Source organism: Oryctolagus cuniculus, chromosome 11 (genome assembly GCF_051225735.1).
Source record: "Oryctolagus cuniculus isolate XC-2025 breed Fujian yellow rabbit chromosome 11, ASM5122573v1, whole genome shotgun sequence".
NCBI lineage: Eukaryota > Metazoa > Chordata > Mammalia > Lagomorpha > Leporidae > Oryctolagus > Oryctolagus cuniculus.
The window spans coordinates 62,128,087-62,147,010 of NC_142877.1; the positions used below are offsets into that span (position 1 = coordinate 62,128,087).

Genomic DNA, 18,924 nt, shown 5'->3' on the forward strand with positions numbered 1-18,924 from the left:
AGAGAAAGGTCTTCCTTTGCTGTTGGTTCACCCTCCAATGGCTGCCGCGGCCGGCGCACTGCGCTGATCCGATGGCAGGAGCCAGGTACTTCTCCTGGTCTCCCATGGGGTGCAGGGCCCAAGTACTTGGGCCATCCTCCACTGCACTCCCTGGCCACAGCAGAGAGCTGGCCTGGAAGAGGGGCAACTGGGACAGAATCCGGCATCCCGACCGGGACTAGAACCTGGTGTGCCGGTGCCGCAAGGCAGAGGATTAGCCAGCCTACTGAGCCGCGGCGCCGGCCATTTTTTTTTTTTTTTTTTTTTTTAGATCTATTTATTTATTTGAAAGTCAGAGTTACACAGAGAGAAGAGGAGAGAGAGGTCTTCCATCCAATGGCTCACTCCCCAATTGGCTGCAATAGCCGGAGCTGAGCCGATTCGAAGCCAGGAGCCAGGAGCTTCTTCCGGGTCTCCCACATGGGTGCAGGGGCCCAAGGACTTGTGCCATCTTCTGCTGCTTTCCCAGGCTATAGCAGAGAGCTGGATTGGAAGTGGAGCAGCCAGGACTCGAGCATGCGCCCATATGGGATGCTGGCGCTTCAGGCCAGAGGGTTAACCCACTGTGCCACAGCGCTAGCCCCTACTAATTGACTCCTGGAAACTATCTTTCCATATAACTTTTCCTGTTGTTATTCCCTGATGTTTTCATGTGAAACTTTTAAACTTGAGAGAGACAACGTGAGAGATCTTCCATTTGCTGGTTCTCTCCCCAAAAGGCCACCATGGCTGGGGCTAGCTCATTTCATCTGAGATTTCATCTGGGTCTCCCAAGGGGGTGGTAGGAGTCCAAACACTTGGATCATCTTCATCTGCTTTTCCAGGCACATTAGCAGGGTGCTGGATGGGGAGGGTATATTCTCTCTACCACAATGCTGGCCCCTCACTAAGTTTTACTTAAGATTGTTTTGATGTAGCGGAGAATGTCATATTCTGTATTCTGTGGCTGAGCCAGTAGATTGAATGTTGTCTTAAACTCCACTTACTAATATCTTGTTGGTCAATAATACCTTTGTAGTATTTTTAAAACCAGGATATAAATACTGGCTTCTTATTTTACAAATGGTGGTAGAAAGCCAAAGCACATTACAACACCTACAATAGTATTGGTTGTAGCAATACATAGAACCTACATACTTAATGACAATGTGTTTTATAAGGGATTCCTTGGTATTCTTGTGTGGTTTAAGTGAGGGATAGGGTGATAGGTAGATGTTTGTGGAATGTGAGTAGAGTTGGTTGCTAGGATAACAATTGGGAGACTACTTAATGTATTGACGTTACATGGAGCATGTTGGAATGTCGGAAAGGAATTGAATTTGAGTCCTTAAGGAAGTGGAATCTATAAGGATTGATTCTGTGGTAGAGAGTGGGAAACATGACTCTGGGATTTGTGCTAAATCAGTAGCAGAGTGTTGATGAATTTAATAGAGAGCTGTGAGACCACAGTGTATGCTGTGGGTGATTGCAGGGTGCTAAGTCAAATCAAATATTCTGAGCTAGGAAGATATTTTAAAAGCCTTTTCTCTCTCTGCATGTTTCTTTTATTGGCTGAATAACTGTTGACTGGGTAACAGACAAGGAAGAAAGCATCCTAAATATTCCTAGAACTCAAATCAACCTTCCAATATCCTGCGCCATTAGTGAGCTGCTGTTGTCAGCAAGAAGGAGGAATCCCTTAAGGTAGTGTTATGGGAACGTGTATCTCGGTTTTTATTCCAAGTTCTTGCCTGCACAGAAATATGAATTCAAAGCAGGGACGTAAGTAAGGTGCACAAGCAAGAGCAACTTTCCAAAGAGAGATACCTGGCATGAGTGGGCTAGGGAGTTGCCTATCTGGAGAGCATGGGAGGAGGAGAGAGAAGACAACAACAAGGGCAGGAAACCAAAAGAAACAAGGAGCTACTTCCACCTGTACCAATCCACATTAAGGGATAGGGGTGTAAGCCGACACGAAGGCTCACTAGGCTAATCCTCCACCTTGCGGCACCGGCACACAGGGTTCTAGTCCCGGTTGGGGCGCCGGATTCTGTTCCGGTTGCCCCTCTTCTAGGCCAGCTCTCTGCTGTGGCCAGGGAGTGCAGTGGAGGATGGCCCAAGTCCTTGGGCCCTGCACCCCATGGGAGACCAGGATAAGTGCCTGGCTCCTACCATCAGATCAGCGCGGTGCACCGGCCGCAGCGCGCTGGCCGTGGCGGCCGTTGGAGGGTGAACTAACGGCAAAGGAAGACCTTTCTCTCTGTCTCTCTCTCTCTCTCACTGTCCACTCTGCCTGTCAAAAAATAATAATAATAATAATAAAGGGATAGGGGTGTGAAGTTTGGGTGGATTTTAGTGTGCATGAGTCATCTGGGAATTTCATGGAACCTCCACATGGAGTTTAGCTTCTGTATGGCCATGATACCATTGCCTCCTTCCAGGTCCTGGATGAGACACAAGTGTATCATTGGAAAATGGACATATTGGATTGATAGGTAAGGGAGTGGAGACATGTAAGACAGTGCAGGGCAGTGCAGATATTGTAAGAAATCTTCCATCTTATCTATTCCTACCTAATCTTCCTGCCGTTTCCCCCATATCAGTAGTGATTTGTGTGTAGGGTCACTCCTCCCCATCCATCATATTTTCCTGCGGTGTATTAAAGATTTAAAGGAATTATTGTAAGGTGCAATTTTGACCACTTTTTTTCTTTCATCCTTATCAAGTTTAAAAAAAGAAAAAGATACAACTGGGGTGTAATTAACTCAGGTAATAAGCTTGGATTGTTTTCTCCTATATGCTCATTTTGATCTCCATTATAATTCTAGAATTCAGAAAATAGAATCAGAGCCATTATGCTTAAAGAACATTAAGGTTATTGTTTTCAAGGAATATAATCAAAGTGGAGTAGTATTGGTTCAGGCACTCAAAATGGAGTTGGGAGACCCTTGTTAAGCAGGTCTCAGACACATGCGGGGTTAAACTTTTGAACTGAAGTACAACCACAGTGAATTTCTGAGCTGAACTTTTGAACTTAGCTGTCTTCACATACCCACCTGAGTGTGTGCTGACTTTCTGAACTGGGCTGAACTGCAGTTCTGGGACAAACTTCATCAGTCTTTGTAACAGTTCATGAAGTCATCCCTCTTGCTTGCTCCTCTCTTGCAAACCCTTGCTGTACCGTTCATAATTCTTTAATAAGAAATTAAAGAAAAATTCACTTCAAGAAGAGAAGAAAGAAAGAGAGCTTTGATCTGCTAGTCCATTCCCCAAATGCCTGTAGTGACTGGGACTGGGCTGGGCCACAGCCGGGTACCCAGAATTCAACTCAAGGCTACCACAAAGGTGGTAGGGACTCAAATACTTAAGTTGTACCTGGGTGATTACCATGGTCTGTGTTAGCAGGAAGCTGGAGTCAGGAGTCAGAGGCAGTTGTTGAACCTAAACACTCCTATATGGGATTGCAGGGATTCCCAACCCCGAGCTTAACCATCAAGCCAAATGCCCAGTCCCTCAATCACAAGTCTTGACAAACAAGAGATGTTATTAATAAAGCTACAAAACAGTCTCTGTCTTGTAGAATCTCAGAACCTATCTTCAAGACTGCTTGAATTCAGTGTCTCCTGAATTGCAATCTTATTTAACTGCCAAATAAATGTCATTCTTTGTTCTTGACTAGGTTGGTTTTTATCTTGGTCAACATGTTCTTGTTCTTGAAAAGAATAGGAAAGAAAAAATTTTCATTCAGTTGAGAAAAGCAGTGAATTCTAGAAGATTCAGTCATGTTTTTGAGACATTTGATTTTTGTATCCTCTAATTTACTACTGTTTCCCATCAAAAATGTATACCTATGCATTCTGTTCTTTAAAATTTCTTGCACTTTTGATTCAGTTGAAAAACCTGAATTTTGCACATTTCATTTGTTTTTACTCCTGAGTCATAATGTGAAAACAACGAAATCTCACAAGGGAGATGTGCAAATGCTGCAGGAAACTTGGGAATAACATTACAAACAAATCTTTTGCCAAGAACTCACTGTCATGTTTCAAACGTGGAAATTAATAACCTGTTCCAAGAGCACACTTGCTGTTCATCGGGGTTTCCTCCTAAGACTACCAGCCTCCTCTCTCTTGCCCCCACGTTCCTGAGGACCTTTGGAAACTGGGATTGAAAACATTCTTCACATGATCCTATTTGTGGTGCTCCCCTTGAGAATGTGTCACCTTGGCAAAGGTTAGTCACCTTCAGCCATTTTCTCCCCAGGGCTATGTGAACGGGTCTGTTTGCATTGGAGCAAATGCAGCTGTCTGTGGTTGTCTCCTATACCACAGAATGCAGTTGTTCAGCTTAAATTACCCTATTTATATGTGCTTTACTTAAGATATATTTCTTCTAAAAAGAAATGAATCAAATTCTTGAAAGTTTTGCTATGATACAAGGGTGACAAAAATTGCACATATAATTTGTTGTTGCTGCCTTTTTTTTTTAACAAACACTAATCCACAATTTGCTTTTATAGGTAAAATTGAATTCTTGGTAGATTTGTTAAAAATATTTATGTAAAGTGTTAAATAATTTATTAGTAGTAATATGCAAAGAAACGTGAATTCCACATATAGAAAGCAAATATGCAATTTGTAAGCTGAGGTTTTTGTGACATGCTCTGTAAATGTAACAGGTCATTGCTTCTGTCAGTGGATAGTATGTTTTTAAGGATTTAATACTGAAACAACGATAACAAAAATAATACAAAATAAGTACAAAAGGAATTATGCACACGCTTGCCAATTCAAATCCTTATAGATTTTATGTTATAAAGTCATTTTCTTTATAGCATAATTTTTACATGTCGAACTTAAGTGCATTTTTATATTTCTATTCTTATTTAGCTTTGGAACTTCTTATAATAACACTAAATAAAAAGTTAATTTTACTTACCAGAGATTTTAAAGGTTAGCATTTGTGGTCTAATTAATAACATATTTACTTAATAAAGTTAACAATCATTTCTTTGATAAAACTAATTTTCCTGTCATATTTTTTTTTTAATTTGACAGGTAGAGTTATAGACAGAGAGAGAGAGAGACAGAGAGAAAGGTCTTCCTTCCATTGGTTCACTCCCCTAATGGCTGCCACGGCCGGCACTGTGCCGATCCTAAGCCAGGAGCCAGGTGCTTCCCCCTGGTCTCCCATGCAGGTGCAGGGCCCAAGCACTTGGGCCATCCTTCACTGCCCTCCTGGGCCACAGCAGGGAGCTGGAGTGGAAGAGGAGCAACCAGGACTAGAACCTGGCGCCCATATGCGGTGCCGGCGCCGCAGGCGGAGGATTAACCAAGTAAGCCACAGTGCCGGCCCCTCCTGTCATATTTTCATTATATTAAAGCAGTTAGTAAAACAAAACAAGTTGGCCGGCGCCGCAGCTCACTAGGCTAATCCTCTGCCTGCGGCGCGGGCACCTGGGGTTCTAGTCCCGGTCAGGGCACCGGATTCTGTCCTGGTTGCTCCTCTTCCAGTCCAGCTCTCTGCTGTGGCCCAGGAAGGCAGTGGAGGATGGCCCAAGTGCTTGGGCTCTGTACCTGCATGGGAGACCAGGAGGAAGCACCTGACTCGCGCCGGCCGTGGTGGCCATTTGGGGGGTGAACCAACGGAAGGAAGACCTTTCTCTCTGTCTCTCTCACTAACTCTGCCTGTCAAAAAACAACAACAACAACAACAAAATAAGTCATGGAAATTTTATTCTTCTATCCTTTAAAAAAACAATTTTGAGGTATACCTATAGATTACAAAATAAAGTATTTTAATTAATCAATCATTTGTATTATATCAGTAATTTTACCCAAATAGGTATGCTGAACCTTTACTCACATTAAAAATTACAGGATGTTACTGTTTTGGACTAAGTTCCTCCACAAGCCCCAACAGTTTTAGCCAAAAAATCAAAATGGAGTCACTCAGGCTAAAGTTCCACATCACCAAGGGAAAACCAAACTGTTTATATGGCCTTCTGAGAAATCAGGAGACAGAAATAACCAAATCGCCGAATAGGCCAGTTTGTGTTGGCATGGTAGTAAGTTCCCTCTTACCTTAATCTTTATACAGAACAGTAACCTGGAGTAACTTGACATGAACCAATCAGTTATTTTCCTGTTGTTCTGTTTCCTTGTCCCCATCTTATGGAGAGAGTGGTTTTCTTCCTCTTTTTTTTTTCTTTTTTTTCTTTTTTCAGTCTTTTTCTGTTTAAAAAAACCGACCTCTTCTGCTCAGCCCACCAGAACATTCATTCTGTTTCAGGAATGAAATGTTGCTTGGGTCTAGAATAAAAAATGAAGCCAATTAAGATCTCTAAACTAAATTTGTTGTAATGTTGCGGTTTTGCCCTTGGACACAAGCTGAGTGCCCTGCTTTGTTGGGACAGAGATGCATTTGAGGAGATCTCGTCTGTTTTTTTTTGCTTGTCCAATATATATACTGCATAGTTCTAACACCCATAGTGCAGTTTGTTCACTGTATTACTCTGTGTATGTCTAATTTTGTGTGAGGTAAGGTTTCCTGTGCCTTTATTTCATATTCGTTTTGAAACATGAAGTTTTAGAAGACACAGAAACATACCACATATCTTCTGTTTTTTAGTTTGATTTATGTGAGAGGCAAACTTTCAGAGAGAGAAAGAGAGAGAGAGAGAAGTCCTCATCTGCTGATTCACTCCCCAGTTCCCCACAAGAGCCAGGGCTGGGCCAAGCCAGATCCAGGAGTCAGCTCCCCCTCATTTTCTCCCATCTGGCTGGCAGGGCCCCAAAAACCTGAGCCAGCATCTGTTGCCTCCCAGAATGCACAATAGCAAGAAGCTGGATTGGAAGAGGAGGATCCAGGACTGGAACCCAGGCACTCTGATGTGGGAATACAGGTGTCTCAAGCAGTGGCTTAATCACTGTTCCACAGTACCCACCCCACATATGCAAATGCATTTGCTTTGTTTTATTAAATAGAGAAAGGGGTGGTGTTGTGGCACAGTAGGCTGAGCTGCTGCTCCTGGCTACTTTGTGCTTTGGGTTCAGTTTTCTGCTAGTGTGTCTGGGAAGGCAGCAGATGGCCTGAGTACTTGGGCCCCTGCCACCTATATGGAATACCTGGATGGAGTTCCTGGCTCTTGGCTTTTGCCTAACTCAGCTCTGGCTGTTATGGCCATTTGGGGAGTGATCCAGTGAATGGAAGAAATTTTTCTCTCTCTGCTGTTCACCAAGCCTTTCAATTAAATAAGTCTTAAAATAATTAGAGGAAATTTTTGCAGGTTACTTACGTTTTTACCTGGTTATTGTAACCATGATTTGTATTTAGAATGCATCCTATTAAAATCCTTGGAAAGTCTATCTTGAGCTTGGCTATTGCTTGAATGTCAGATCTAAATGATTGCATTTTTCCCATGGGAAGTCAGATGCCCCTCACCCAGTGATTACATGGAGGCTGGCTTGCTCATCATGGAGAGATACTTGGGGCATGGATCCAGATAAATTAGAACTGGAACCCAGGACCCAGTATTTTCTAGCTCTGTGACCTGACATAGATAATCAAAATTCTGAGCTTCAGTGCCCCCATGTTTCAAGTGTTGATCATAATAGTGTATCTTACATGTTTTAGAGTGAGGTTAGTAGGTGTAAATTGTGTGGCAAAATGCCATCCTGGAGTATACAGAACATTCAATAATAATGGATGGCTCATTGTTTCTCCAAAGGTTACTGTAGTTTTTTCAGCTACCAAGATGCACAGCTGTGCTACCATCAGAATCACTCTCACCTCCTTAGGTTGGGGACCCTTTGTGACAATGAGCATGAATTTCCAGAACAGCTTAACATAATGTGTGATCAGGCAAAGGAATGAAACCGTCTGGCTTTCCAGGGAGTCAACACATGACCTTGGCTTCTTCGTTATTATTCATAATTTTCAGAGTTACCTGGCCTCAGATTGGTGAAGATTCACTGATGTTAATGTGCATTGCATAGTACTTCATGATATTAACTCACATGATGGAAAAATGCACTTGAAAATATGGCTACATCAACATCAGAGAATCAGGAGATTAAATTTAGCAGTTCATACTGGCAGACTTGGTCACCTTCTTTGACCCAGGATATAATTTAAGCCAAGCTGACTTTACATGCTGAAAAGTATGAACTAATTGTGCATGTCAAAACAAGATCTTCCAGAAGAGAGGAGGGCTACCTTTCCCCTATTTGAGAGAAGAGAGAGGAAAGGGCAAAGCAGAGAATCTCTGGAGACTTGTGTGCAAGCTTGCTTCTGGCTACAAGTTAATAATCAATTGCCTCTGTTCTCAGCTCTGAGCCCTGAGAAAGTGGCAAACTCGGATTCTCTCTCTTTTCAGGTAACTTTAAAATTACACGAATTGTACCCGCATTTGGCTACACTTTAGAAGGTAGATATGTGGTTTTAATTTTTATTCCTTTTGCATCATTTGATTTTGTGTTCAAGTTTATTGAAAGAGCAATGAAAAGCTCTCTAAATGTCAGCTGATGAAAAGATTTCATTTTTGAAGAGTACTGCATATAGGCTAGTGAGGAACTCTGTGCTGGTACTGGTATCATGGAATTGAGATTTTCAAATGTTTTTATAAACTAACTATTGTGGTTCTTAATTTTACTGGCTGAAAGCTCTATAATCACAGTGATTTCAAATAATACAGTACATTACCTAGTCTACCGGGTCTCAGTAAGGAAAATTTTTAAAACTTTCTTTGACACTGAAATTTTAAAAATGAAACTGAATCTTTAATCACTAATATTTTATTTGTACTCAGTGTTACATAAAATATCCTCATTTTTCATATCTAAATCAGTATATTTTATAAATTCTCTATGTAATTTTCTGAAAAAAAAAAACCAGTAAACATGTTAGATTTTATTTTGGAACTTAGATTATTTTAGCTCTATATGTTTGGGATGGTATGATGGCATATTTATGAAGTTATTCTATGTTTATATTTCAGGTGATATTATCTGTATGATGTAGATGTAATTAAAGGAATTACACACTAAACTTTACAGTCTACAAATATGGCTTTTAAACATAATAACATCTTTTCTGTACATTTGTAGAGTAATCATTTTCTGCATTGAATTCACAAAGAGATACAGGTTTATTGCTTAGGTCACTGAAGTCACAGTTTAAATAATTTTATATACAGAGTTTGGTTTCTTTCTAAAGTTCCTGGGCATTGCAATCTTTATCCAGCAAGTATGCAGAAACAAGCAAACTGGTTTGGTTTGGATTTATATTCAAAGAACAAAGACAAGTAAACATTAAAAGCTACATGTTTTTGTGGTACTAAAGGTGGAGATGATTACATTTTGTAAATGAGGAACAGAGAGAAGAAGTAACAGCAGTCAGTAGGAGTGCTAGACTGGAAGCAAAGTCTCTATTTATTGGATGACAAATAGAGTTAATGGTTTATTAAGTCAATATTCATGCTGTATTTGAAAAGGAAGTCATGCTTTATTCCTAGGTTTGGTAAATTTGTGTCATCAATTTGCTCTATACAGTCTCACCTTTGTGTCTATATTTGGATTTGTTTAGATAAATTTCAGTTCTGTTACAAAAGGAATTTTTCAAAGCTAGAGAAGAGGGTTTTGCCAGATCTCTTTCAGTTACACACTAAAGCTATGCTGACAGGTTCATAATTTGATCATTAAATATTCTAATGTTTCATATTTAAGGAAATTTTAAATATGTATAGAATCAAAGTATTTGAATAAAAATGAAACTTTTTTAAACTTGAAATATTCATATACAACCTAAAGATAAAACAGTTATTTGACATGATCAAAAATGTATGTGGGGGCCGGCGCCGCGGCTCACTGGGCTAATCCTCCGCCTAGCGGCGCCGGCACACCGGGTTCTAGTCCCGGTCGGGGCGCCGGATTCTGTCCCGGTTGCCCCTCTTCCAGGCCAGCTCTCTGCTGTGGCCAGGGAGTGCAGTGGAGGATGGCCCAGGTGCTTGGGTCCTGCACCCCATGGGAGACCAGGAAAAGCACCTGGCTCCTGGCTCCTGCCATCGGATCAGCGCGGTGCGCCGGCCGCGGCGGCCATTGGAGGGTGAACCAACGGCAAAGGAAGACCTTTCTCTCTGTCTCTCTCTCTCACTGTCCACTCTGCCTGTCAAAAAAAAAAAAAAAAATGTATGTGGGATCCTAACAATTATTAGTGTTTTTTTAAGTTGGGTATATTCATATTTCTTATATTTTAGTAGATTCAACTAGATACTCATATTCAGAAGTTGGCTTGCACCTATTAATAACTAAGTGCTGTTTTAATTCTCTGTGGCCCTTGGATGTTCACTTACTTTTTAATTTCCTATTGAAAAGACAAATTACTAGCAAAAGTTTGTTCCTTTAGCTCTTCGTTAGATATCCTTCATGGATTGCTAAACAGTTCACCAAGGCTTTTTGGCAGTTATCCATCAATGTTAGCGCATACATAGACCCACACATTTATCTAAAAGGGAGACATGCGGAAGGTAGCAGTGCCATCAGCACTAGGAGGGGTGGGAGCGTTGGAGAACACAATGTAGTATTGAAAGTCTCAGTAGCACAGTTACCATACTTTGCAAATCATGGGTAATACATGCAACTCTGGGGAGCCACTGCTTAAATGAGCTACAAATGGGAATATGACAGTAAAGATAATGCTTCTCTCACTTGATTAGTGTAAGAATCATGTCACTATGTGTAAGAAAACTACCTGATAGATCGTAAATCTTTATCCAGCACTTTCTAGTTCTGCCATAGTAAAGTACCACCAACTGGGTGGTTTTAAGCAGCAGAATTTGTTTCTCTTTCCATTTTGGAGCCTGGAAAACTGAAATCTTGAGATCTGGAGGAGACATCTTCCTTGCTTCTTGCAGCTTTTGGTTGACCCAAGCTTCCCTGGGTGTGTGTGTCACTGTAGGCTCTACCTCCATCTTCACCTGCCACCCACTCTGTGCTTCATGTTTTGAGTTAATGACTGGGAGTAAGGCTTCAAAATACCTTTTTTTCTTTGAGAGGCACAATTTAATCCATAGTTAGCTGATTTTTGACTTCTGAAATTTAAGTGTGCAACATGCATCCAACTGATCCCGATATCCTGAAGTGTCCTGACAGGACTGTAAGTTTAAATTCTTTTTTTTTTAAATTTATTTATTTATTTGAGAAGCAGAGTTACAGAGAGGTCTTCCATCTGCTGGTTCACTCCCCAAATGGCAGCAAGAGCTGGAGCTGGGTTGATCCATAGCCAGGAGCCAGGAGCTTCTTCCAAGTCTTGCAGGTGGATCTAGGAGCCCAAGCACTTGGGCCATCTTCTGCTTTCCTGGGCCATTAGCAGAGAGCTGGATTGAAAGTGGGTGGGGCAGTTGGGACATGAACCGGCGCCCATATGGGATGCCGGTGCCACAGGCAGAGGCTTAACCTACTGCACCACAGCACTGGCCCTTGTGAGTCCAAATTCTATGTAAATTAGTTATGGGTGAGAGACTTGGGATATAGTCCAGTATGGGGAAAAATTTCTCTCCGTCTTTGGATTTGTGAAACTTAGAACACAATTCATCTATTTTCAAGGTACCATGGTGGGATAGATACAGAAAAGACATTCTTATTCCAAAAGCGACAGATTAGAGGGACAAAAAGATGGTACACAGTAGGCTCACAACTTCTCAGGACAAATTCCACTAGGTTGTAAGGCTTGAAGATAATTCTGCGTAGTTCTGTGCTCTGTGTTTTGGGCCTGCTGTGGTGGTCCCACCTCTTTAGCCCTGGGCATCAACTGTGCCGCTCAGCCTGGGTGGTGGCCCTAGCCCTGCATTTTGAACAGAGGGCCCATTACCCAAACCCTCTGTAACCACAGTTCTTCCCTCAGAGCCATTCTTTCATTTCATCCTCCTTTCCTTTCCTAAAAAATGCAAAACAAGATTATATTTATTTTTTTTTGAAATACAGAGAGACAGACAGAAACAAACATTTCACATCTTGCTGGTGCATTCCTGATTGCAAACAATAGCTGGGCCTGCTTGGAGTAGGCGAAATACATGATCCTGGAAGTCAGTTTGGGTCTCCGGGGTGAGTGGCAGAGGCCCAAATCCTTGAGCTATCACCTGCTGCCTCCCAGAGTACACACTGGCAGAAAACTGGAGTTGGAAACAGAGCCAGGACTTGAACCTAGATGCTCTGATAGGAGTGTGGGCATCTCAAATGGCATCTTACCTGCTATGCCAAATCTCTGTGCCCCTATCTCTGGTCTTTTTAGGAAGGCTGGCAGTGTTTTTGCTCATATAAAATTTTCAAAAATCTTTTCAGCCTTTTGTGAAATTCATGGGAATCCAAACAAGAGGTCCCTCTATAGATCTTCTCTCTACCTGCATCTCTATTCCTGAATTTGAGGTTTGCCATTCTTCTTGTGTGATTTTATACTGTTACTATATAGTGTTTTATGATGGTTTAAGAGTTAGCAGACCTCATATATTGGTATCATTCTGAATTAGTCCTTTTAAAAAGGTGCATGCTTCATTTGTTCCATAATACGTTTAAAACGACACGGCTGGCATAAAGCTGTAGCTCATTCACTTTAACTCCTGTATATTACATTCTACGAACAGGTGCACTTCATTCTCCTATTGATGTATGTTTAAAAGGGTTCTCTTTTCAACTCTTATATATTGTGCTGTTATAATCATTCCTTTACATTTCTTCTCTTGTACGAATGCATATACCTGAGAGACGTGGATGATAGTAAAATAACGTAGACCCAGCTTGAAGCTCTGAAGAGTTTCCATTGCTCTGCGTCCTGTCCCTCTTTGGAAGATTTGGAAATCAAGGCTTTCAGCCCCGGACTAGCTTCATTCAGTTTTGTTGCAAAGTTCTTCTGCCTGTGTCCCCTTGGCTGTACTGTAAAGAAAGTTTTGTCGTGTAGGTAGCTGGGCAGCAGGTTCTTTTTTGCTTCCTCCATTCAGGAGGCGTTGAGGATGTGGGAAGCAGACCCAGAGCAGCACCAGGCTTTCATCAGAGATGGACTTTCTCATCTCCCATCTTCCATGGAGCACTTGGAGTCCCCCCTGCCACGTGGAGCGTGAACTTCTGTCTCACTCGGTGCTGCAGACCCAGAGGCCAGCTGGCACATTGTTTCACTACAGTGCCGCTGCTCTCTTTCTGGGCAGTGGGGTTGTTTCTTGTTTTTGTTGTTATTTTATTGTCATTTTAGTTAGTTCTTTAATTTGGTTTTCTTTTCAGATTTTATTTTTGAGCATCATGTGCTTGCAGCAGAGGAGTTTTATCCAAATTTTTGATGTATCTTGATGTGTTGGCTTACTATGGCATAGGTTTGATAGCAAATAAATAGGAAGTGGTTGACAGTTCCATATTGCCTATCACACACTATGATGGATCTGCTTTGAATTTCAATTGTGTGGGATGCAAAGATGACATTCCCACATGAAAATCAGAGAGTTTTATTTATATCCTTACCAAGAGAGTTCTGCAAGTACACTTTATATTAGTCCAAGAGCTTCAGTTCAAATTCACTTTTGGATCTAGTCAGCTATTTGAACCAAAGCTTTAATGCAGCCATGAAACCCTACACTATAAAGCATAAAAGAGTGACTTTGGCTTAAGATATTTTATAGGCAGAAGTTTCCATTTCTATTATCTCCATAGTAAAATAATTTACAAGGCTCTTAGAAAATTTTGAATTTTGAGCAGTGTAGTAAGCATATCAGGATGATTTTGCAACATAATGCTCCCACATATAATGAATCTAACCTGATGGATAGAATGTTTAGCATTTTACACACGGGTGTAAAAGAACATTTTCAAAAGATGAGGAGTTGGATTTGGCATGATTAATACTGAGCTGTTCTTTCTGACAGAGTAACTGACAAATAGATTTGGTTGTTTCTGAGGCTAGTTCTGAATTATACCAGTTAGACCATGTCAGCAACAGAGACAGAATAAATACTGAAGGTGAGAATCCCATGATCTTTCAACAAAATTAAGCCCTAACTTTCTAGGTTGAATCAATGTGTCACTTGCAGATTAAATAAGCTGCTGGATTTTATTTTGGAGGGAGGTCTATTGGTAATCCTTAATATATTTAATTTTTGCTAGCAATAAAATATTTTACATTAACATTTAATTAACACATTTTCTTCTCCTTGGAATAATTATAAACCATATGAGTAGTAATGACATCATAACCCGTGAAGACACTGGCAACAATGAAAAAAATCACAATACTTATTTCTTATTTAAAACTTTGGACTTAGTACCAGAACAGCTTTATAAAGATGAATCCATGTGTTTCATTCTCTGTGTTAGTTTTTCTAAGTGACTTCAGTTGACTTTTCTGGGATTCATTGGAGCATCACTGGCTGTCTAACTGGAAAAGAGAATTGATTTTACTGTTAGTTCTTCAAGGATTTCACCATTTCTTGCCAGGTACCTTTTGCAAATATGAATGGTATTCAGACATTTCATGAAAAAAGTGTATTGTGTAAAAGCTACTCCTGAATTTCAAAAAATGTTTGTACCAAAAGCCTTATTTTTTATTATTTTAAAAAATTTTTATTTTCATTTCTTTTTTTTTTTTTTTTTTTTGACAGGCAGAGTAGACAGTGAGAGAGAGAGACAGAGAGAAAGGTCTTCCTTTGCCATTGGTTCACCCTCCAATGGCCGCCGCGGCCAGCGTGCTGCAGCCAGCGCACAGCACTGCCGATGGCAGGAGCCAGGTACTTCTCCTGGTCCCCCATGGGGTGCAGGGCCCAAGGACTTGGGCCATCCTCCACTGCACTCCCTGGCCATAGCAGAGAGCTGGCCTGGAAGAGGGGCAACCGGGACAGAATCTGGCGCCCCGACTGGGACTAGAACCCGGTGTGCTGGCGCCGCAAGGCGGAGGATTAGCCTAGTGAGCCGAGGCGCCGGCCCTATTTTCATTTCATTTGAGAGAGAGAGCGAGCGAGAGGACTGTTTCATCCACTGGTTCATTCCATCTGGCTTAAGCCAGGCCACAGGCAAGAGCTGAGAACTCAATTTATGTCTCCCACATGGGATAGCAAATACTTGAGCCATCACCTTCTGTTTCCCAAAGCGTGTGCTAGCAGGAAGCTGGAATTGAAAGCAGAGCCAGGACTCAAACTCAGACACTGACTTGGAATGCCGGAGTCCCAGGTGGCCTCTTCACTGCTGCACAAAGTGCCTGTCCATAAATTTATTTTCCCACAAAGTGTTGCAGGTTCCTGCACACTCTTGTTGGCTCATGTTACACTTTTCTTGTCACTTGACTTCATTATACTCTTCATTTAAAACTCGACCAGAATGTGTTTATGGTCAACTCAGGCCGGTTTAGTTGTCCAGCCTTATACAATAGTTATTACTATAGACTCATTTTCTTTAACTTTAGTTTGATGAGAAGTTTATGGCCTAAGGTGTATATATTGGATTAACTTTGCTCCTGTGCATTGAGGTGTCTTATATTAATGTGACATTATGAGAACTAAGAAAGTAGCCACTGGGGCCGGCGCTGTGGCAGGTTAATCCTCTGCCTGTGGCAAGGGCATCCCATATGGCCACTGGTTCTAGTACCAGCAGCTCCTCTTCTGATCCAGCTCTCTGTTATGGCCTGGGAAAACAGTGGAAGGTGGCACGAACACTTGGGCACCTGCACGCATGTGGGAGACCCTTAAGAAGCTCCTGGCCCCTGGCTTTAGATTGGCCCAGCTCTGACCGTTGCGGCTGTTTGGGGAGTAAACCAGCAGACAGAGGACCCTTCTCTCTGTCTCTCCCTCTCACTGTCTGTAACTCTACCTCTCAAATGAATAAATAAAATCTTTAAGCAAAAAAAAGAAAGTAGCCACTAAAATAATTTTCTATTTTCAGTTGTTCAAAAGAGAAAAATTGCCACATAGAATTATAATCTTGTCCTTATTTGTTGTTATTTCCCCCCAAAAAATGTATAATCTGTGAAAACACAGGCTTTGTCTTTTCCCATCATTATATCTCTGTTGCTATCCCACTGGACTTCCGTGATGCAGGAGTTGTTTTTGAATTAAATAATAGAGTGAGGGATACTTCCTCTGGCAGAACTTTGATAACAGAACAGTTCAAGATTACCGGTAGTACATATCCACAATGTCCATGGAGCTTTGGATATATGTAACTAGTGTTGACATTTGTTTTCTTTTTATATTTTAATTCATTTATTTATTTGAGAGGAGCGAGCATGCCCACATATGCCCGAGAGAGAGAGTACTCCCATCTGTTGGTTCACTCCCTGAATGAATGGCAATGGGCTGGGCTGAAGCCAAGAGCTGGGAACGCAATCCATGTCTCCATGTGACTGGCAGGAACCCAACCATTTAAACCATGACTTGTTGCCTCCCAAGGGATGTATGAACAGGAAGCTAGGACTCAAACTCAGGCTCTTAGATGCGGGTTGTGGGCAACCCCACCAGGGTCTTCATCACTAGACCAAAGATCTGCCTCATAATATTGATATTTGAAAGGTCCCACTAGAGGGAGAGAGTAGCAGAAATCTCTGAACCATGCTGATATTTACTATCAGGGCATTAGTGTTATATTTGTTGCTAGTACTCACAGTTTTGTTTAGGTTAACGCAGAATCCTGTGCAGTGTCATTAGCTCACTAAAGTAAGAGACATCAGGTGATAAGGGTAGAAAGAGGAAGATGGTGGCAGATATAACAAGGGGTTTATGTTCTAATAAGAAAGACAAGACTTTAGGTCAGGACACCAGTCCGTTGAGAACTGGAGTGAAACCAGCAGTCAAGACAGAAATCATGCTCCCAAGATTGGGTTACATTTGGGAAGACTATACAGTTGGCATTCAGGTTTCGAAGACTGGCCTGAATGCAATGGTGTAGAAGATAGATCATATTAATACACATTGAAGCATCTGGAACTTCTAAAATAATGACTTAGTTATAACTGCCCCAAAGAGGAGTGGGGCTTATCCTCAGCAATCAGTCCTCATACTGTTAACTGAGTGAGTTTGGATCAACAGGTGAAGTAAGGGAAGGCGACCTCATGTCTCTCATTATCCAGCAGCCTATCTTGAGTTCCTTTATAAGGTGTCAGTGACAAGAGTTCAAATAGACCCTTGATTCTGGCAAGAGAGGACAGGCTTAAATGCACAAATAGTTTCCAAGTACCAACTTGTTTCATGTTTGCTATTATCTCATTCAATAGCCACTAAAATCTCAAACACCCAATATGATGGTATTTGGAAACGGTGTCTTCGGGAGGGAAGTAGGTCATGAGGACAATGCTCCCATAAGAAGAGACACCAAAGAGCTTAATGTATCTCAGATGAGCATGAAAGAGAGCCCTCACCAGAACACGACCATACTGGTACCCAGATCTCAGACTTTTAGCCTCAAGCTCTGCAAGAAAATAAATTTCCATTGTTTAAGCCACCTAGGGTATGATATTTTGTTATGAGATCCTGAGAAGATGGATAGACACAGGTCACATTGTAAATCCCCAAAGTAAATGCAAAAGGTGTATTTAAATAGATAGAAGGAGGAGGAATCATTTGGGGCCTAATTTGCAATCATCCCTGATGTGAACAAATATCATCTGTGATATAATAAATTTGTATGGGAATTATACATTAATGATTTATGCTTCTTTTGATATCACATTTTAAAAATGCCCTTTAGAAAAAATGACCTGAGGGCAGATATTCTCATGTTATTCAGTGCTTCTGCCTTATATATCATGTTTGTTCTTAAGTATACTTCAGTATTATTACGTGTTTTTGTAGGCTAGCTCATTTTTCCTAGTGGTTCTGTATATAGAAGCAAATGACAATACATGGTGACTGTTCATGAAATTTGCCTTCACATAATCTGTCCAAGATTTAAAATTTCTATTATTTCGTTGTCAATTGACCTTCAAGCAATTTATCAGAGAATTTATGAGGGTAACAGCATGAATATGTATACCCAATGTCTCTTGTGGAAAATATGACTCTTGGCTTTTTTACTCTTGAGATGATTAAGTCTCAAACCTGAAGTTGACAGCAGAGTCATTGTACAGATTGATGTTCTCAGTGACTAACGTGTGACAGAGTGTGGTTCTGATTTATTATGCTTCTAGACAAAAACAACTTGCTTCATTTTTTTTAGTATGTTTACTATGCTGTTTTGCTAATTGGATGAAAAAATTGAATTTCCATTATATTGAAGTCATGAACATTTTGAATAAATTTATCTTTTAAATTAAGGTTTTATTTTCTAAAAAGTACAATTTCAGTTTGTTTCTTTAGTATGCTGACATGCTATTACTCTTTTCTTTTTTCATGTCAAGTGGTTCTTGATTTTTTTTAAATTATACCTAACAGTAAACTATTTCTCATACAAAAATCTGATAGTAGCTATTGGATTTTGAGTACCAGTTATTCAGTCAAGCACAGCACATGTACTTGAAAAATAATCATAAACAATTAGGTACATCCCCCACTAATGGATCTTATAATTGCTGGAAAATAGAGAAATCAGAAATCATTTTTATCTGACTCCACAGGAATATTTTGAATTATTCTAATGTTTTAAATTTATTTTTAGCAGTTAAAGTATACTGCAATAAAAAAAGAAACAAAAGTGTAAAAAATAGAGGGGATGAAGAGAATATATATATATATATACTTTCATTTACTAATTAGGCACAGAAATGTTATTGTTTAGGGTATATTTCTAAATAATTTAGATAAAATTGATAAATAAAAGATTTTGAGTAACACTTATGTAAGTTAGAAAATGTATTAATAGAACAAATATCCAGAAACATACTATTCTGCTGAAGAATTTAATAGTATGCTGTCATCTGAAATGAGTTCACAAGGGATCTTCAGCAGTT

The 18,924-nt window shown here is 40.6% G+C and overlaps 1 protein-coding gene across 20 annotated transcripts in view; it reads left to right on the forward strand.

The window, feature by feature from the left end:
- The window catches only part of SLC16A7 (solute carrier family 16 member 7), a 206,448-nt gene that overhangs the window by 63,285 nt on the left and 124,239 nt on the right, over positions 1-18,924 (forward strand). For 3 of the 20 annotated variants that reach the window (XM_070052542.2, XM_089307428.1, XM_070052541.2), the window contains exon 3: positions 8,396-8,446. The exons of 14 other annotated variants lie outside the window; for them this stretch is intronic. The gene's annotated coding sequence lies outside the window, so the exon portion shown is untranslated. Of the gene's footprint in view, positions 1-4,086; positions 4,252-8,086; positions 8,447-18,924 lie in introns of those variants that run through there. 3 more of the 20 variants (XM_070052543.2, XM_008274242.5, XM_070052553.2) reach the window with 3 other exon arrangements.